Source organism: Elephantulus edwardii, unplaced genomic scaffold (assembly GCF_000299155.1).
Source record: "Elephantulus edwardii isolate Elephantulus edwardi_28Jun2011 unplaced genomic scaffold, EleEdw1.0 scaffold00005, whole genome shotgun sequence".
Lineage (NCBI taxonomy): Eukaryota > Metazoa > Chordata > Mammalia > Macroscelidea > Macroscelididae > Elephantulus > Elephantulus edwardii.
The window spans coordinates 35,012,361-35,017,180 of record NW_006399755.1 but is presented as its reverse complement, the minus strand read 5'-3'; the positions used below and the strand labels follow the sequence as shown (position 1 = coordinate 35,017,180).

The 4,820-nt window shown below is 44.7% G+C and overlaps 1 pseudogene; it reads left to right on the top strand.

The window, feature by feature from the left end:
- The first annotated feature begins 1,418 nt into the window (after nucleotides 1-1,418).
- On the top strand, nucleotides 1,419-2,942 carry LOC102862593 (annotated as a pseudogene).
- Nucleotides 2,943-4,820: the final 1,878 nt, after the last annotated feature.

The window sequence follows — 4,820 nt, the reverse complement described above, 5'->3', positions numbered from 1 at the left end:
CTGCTCCTTGGAGGCAAGGATTCTGAGGCTTCGTCTGACATACTTTGGGCTTGATACAAGGTGGGACCAGTCCTTGGAGAGAAACACTATGCTTGGAAGCCTGAAGGGACAGAGAATAGAGGAAGACCATTGATGGGATGGATTGATTCCGTGACTGGAGTAATGAGGGTAGGTGTGTCAGAGACAGTAAAGTTGGCACAGGATAGAGCAGGTTTTAGGGCTGTTGTACACAGGATCACTATGAGTTGCAAGTGACTCGATGGCACATAACAACAGCTCATACCTTTTAATTATTAGTAAGATTTTTTTCCAGGATTTATTGCATCTATTAGGCACTGATTATGGAGCTCTGATGGCCTAGTCTGTAGGGAATTGCTTTGCTAACTCAAAAGGCTGCATCTTTTTGGTGGTTGGAATCCATTGGAGACTCCAGGAAAAAAGGTAGTCAGTCTCCTCCCATGTGATTTATGGCCTCAGAAACTCACTGGAGGATCAGTTTTAAGTAGATTCTGACTCTACGGAGTTTTGTTGTGTGTGTGTGTGTGTTTTTGTTTTTTTTTGTTCTGACTCTAATGAAGGTCTTTTGCTTTTTGTGGTATTTTGGGTTTTTTTTTTTTTCAGTTTGAAGCACTGATCATATGACAGATAATGTGCACAAAGTGTTTGTTGGAAAACCAGCAAAAATGAAATGAAGGAAGATTCAGTGGAGATAGGCATGACCTGATAGGACGTTAGTACAAAGGGCATACATGATGGTTACTACTACGTGTTAAATAGACAATCATTCTCAGCGCCTTGGCAGATACTATGAAATCATCTCCCATTTCATCATAGGCAGCCAATCAATGTGAAGAAGCTCCTGAAAGATAGATATTCTGGCAAAACTTGCTCTTTCTCTTTCTGGTCTTTGATTTGTCTTATCATTCTCTGGTCTCCGTTTCTTGGAGACATCAGAAGCATTCACTGTGCTGCCTCACTTACAGACTGGATTTTGCAGCAGCGTATTCTATGAGGACTTGCGCTACTGACTCAGAGGCTTCATCTCTTTGGCAGTAGGAATTCATCAGAGACTCTGGGCAGAAGAGGGCGGGCTTCTCCGGGGTGATTGACAGTTTTGAAAACTCAGTGGAAGGTTAGCTATGAATTGGTTCCAACCCAAAGGCAATGTGTTTCAGGTTTTGTTTTGGTGTGTGGGTTTTTTGGGTTTTTTTTTGTTTAAATTTACAACACTTTGCTCCTTCTGCCAGAGCTGGTTAAAGCACCATCCTGATCGCAGAGCTGGGGAAGGTCATGTTCGCGGGAGTGCAGAGGCTGCCAGCGAAGCCAAGGGAGGGACGGTGGCGAGATTGGTGGCGCAGCGGTTCCAGCATGAAGAGGAGAAGTGGCCTTGGTGGAGAGGGGCAGCAGCAGAAGGAGATGATCCTCGAGTTCTTCTATGCAACAAGCCATCCACTCCAGAGTTAGGGCCATACAAGTGAAAGGAGAGCATCATTCCAACATTTTCTGCCTGGCTTTCAACAGTGGAAACGCCAAAGTATTCTCGGGAGGAAATGATGAGCAAGTTAGCCTCCATGATGTTGAAAGCAGTGAGATCCTGGATGTATTCACCCATGAAAATGCAGTGTATGGCTTGCCAGTAAGCCCGGTGAACGATGACATTTTTTGCCAGCTCTTCAGATGATGGCCTGGTTCTCATGTGGGACAGCTGAGAGTCTTCTCATGAAAAGTCCTTGTGCCTGGTCAGCTATCCATCAGTTTTTCACATATCTAACCCTGTGGGGCCCCCACTATTGGCTACAGACAATTCAAAGGAAGGAGTGGGACTCTGGGATATTAAAAAACTTCAAAGTTCTCTCCTGCACTGTGGTGGCAAGCTCTCCTTTCGGAGTGCCATGAATGTGGATTCAACAGCAATGGGGTCCAGCTGGGGGTCTTGCAGTGCCGCTTACCTACTGTGCTCTGTGACATCCACTCCTTCTTTGCCTCCCTGTCTCCCAGTTTGACAATCAGGGCTACTTCAACTCTTGCACCATAAAAAGTTGCTGTTTTGCAGGAGGTCAAGACCAATACATTCACTTGGGCTCTGACGACTTCAACCTGTCCATGTGGAGAATTCCTGTAGATCCAGAAGCAGGTGATGTTGGTAGGATGGTCAACGGAGCCTTGCATGGTGCTGAAAGGGCATTGATCTATTGTTAACCAGGTCCAGTTTCATCCCCACACCTACTTGATCTGCTCCTCTGGTGTAGAAAAGATTATCAAGATTTGGAGCCCATACAAGCAGACAGGATGTACTGGAGATCTTGATGGCAGGATTGAAGATAATTCTTACTGCCTCTATACCCATAAAGAATATATTAGCTTTGTGCTGAACAGTGGCAGTGGCCCGTCCTACAACTATGTCAACCAGTCAGTCCACGAGGATCCCCAGATGCTGGCCTTCTTTGACTCCTAGTGCATGGAGAGATTGAGGGCTGGAATTCTGATTCAGACAGTGACCTCGGTGAGATCACTATCCTCCAGCTCCATGCCAGGTCAGCGAGCACTCGGGCTACACAGACTCAGAGCTCCAGCTTCACTGCCCCACTCACTGCTGCCCCCCCCCCCAGTGGACAAGTTTGTTGACAATGCCTTCCACCTAGGGCCCCTTTGAGTCACCACCTCAAATTCAGTAGCATCAACTCCACCACCACCTATGAAGATGCCGCCTGTTACCAACAGCGCTTGTCCTCTTTCAATGCTACCAGGACAAGCGCCTCCTGGCTGTTTCCAATGGGTCAGACTCGGAAGGAAATACCTGTGAGGTTGAACTGGATGCAGATCTCTTCCCCCTACTGTTACGGAAAGCAAGGAGTTTTTCAGTCGCCAGTAAGACAAACAGATTGCAATATCCACAAATGCACTTTATTATGCAGCTCTGGGAGACAGTGGGTCACCTCTAAGACTGCCTCCCCATCTGGGAGTGGCCATTAGGTTTTATATCAGGATGGAACTCTAGCTCATTTAACAATGCACTTTTGTTAGTAAAAAGGGTAATGTCTTCATCTGAAAAGGACAGTTCCCATTTAAGTATCAGTAATTCAGGAAGGCCCCAGTTCTCTTCCTGGTAAACAGGCAGGTTAAGATACAATTTACATGTGACTGGAGAACCAGCTTCACCAGGATCTAGGATAGATGCATTTCCTCTTCTGGTAAACAGATCAAACTACATGATGGAAAAAAAAGAAACAGAGAATTTGGAGGTTAAACAACTAGTTTTGCAGGCTGAAGAAAATAACTATAGTTTTATAACTAACACCTATATAAAGAATTCTGAACGTACTAATACCACCCTATAATTGATACCTATCTAGAGAATTCTGAGCTTATTAATACCACCCTATCATTCCCCCCTCTTTTTATATAAGTCTTATATCTATAAGACAAAAGTTCTGGGTTGATTCTTGGAGAGTAGGGGTTTTTACAAAGAGATTGTTTGGGTTCTCTGTTTGGGAATAGGAGAGCAGACACTCTGGCTTCTTCATGCTGAACGGGGCATTGAGATAGGAGAATCCTCTTTAGTGCTCTACGGCAACCTTGTGCTAAAGTTACTATGTTAATTTATCTAATCTATCTTATTATATCTATAAGACATGCTTTGATTGAAAGAGGCTACTCTGGTCCAGAGCAAATTGCCTTGGGTTAGTTTCCTGGGAAGAGGAGGAGTAAATCACTTTTCTGATTGCTTTTATGCAAGAGAGGCACCCTGGAGTCATTTGCATACAACAGCAGGCTATAATTCCGACAGCCAGGAAAAAAAATGCTACAATGAGAGCCCTTAACCAATGTAGATCTGGGAGCCATGAAAACCACTCTTGAGTGTTGATTCCAAAGAAAACCTCTCTTTGTTTAACGTCTTGCACGGCTGTTTTAACCTCGTGCAGTTTTGCTCTATCAAATGAGAATTGTCAGAGAGATTGAAGCAACACAGCCCTTTGAATTCCTCATATCCTTGACTATGTTTTAATAATAGAAAGTCAATTGCTGCCCTGTTTTCTAGTACTGCTTCTCTTACTTGTCCCAGTTCTATACTTATGGCAGCAATAGCCTGAGATGTGGCATTGAGGGCCTTTGCAGTTGCACAGGCTAGTCTACAAATTTGTATATTCAAAGACACTGCCATAGCAGGCACAACAAAGAGAGAGAGAGGGCAGTGTATTGAGCTGGGCTAAGTAAGTGCAGGTCACTGTGACAGTATGGGGGAAGGGATAGCTCCCGGATGACTCAATGGTGAGACCTTACAGTTGGATCCTGCTTCGTAGGAGGAAGGTGGTGAGTCTCTCAAAGGTACAGGGTCCCCGCTGCTGAGCTAGCAGGGATGTAAGAAAAAGCCCTCGTTCCCCACAAGAGGAATCATCCTGCTGGTAATTTGCGGTGGACGGGTTTCACTGGCTGTAAATAACATTTACTACAACTTAGAGCTGAATTGTTCAAGTTAATGTAATAAGGAGACCTGCATTGTAAATCATTATGAACACCCCGGCCTCCTTTGCTGGTGGTCTGACTACTGTCATAATAAGCCCAGCAATACTCACTGGGTGTAACAGTCCCCAGGTTAATAGAGAACATTTCTTGAACTTTTATCTTTGTGTCATTAATCCACCTTCCCAGATTACTGAAGGTGAAGTTGACCTTAGTACTCTCATGTCTAGGGGGCATTGCCTGCTGGGGTTGGGTAATGGGGGTGCTAACCCCAATTAAACAGGAGGTAAAAGTCTGTTCAACATATGTTCCTCCCTTTGAACAAAAGTCAGATACATTCATTACATGTTTAGCTAGAT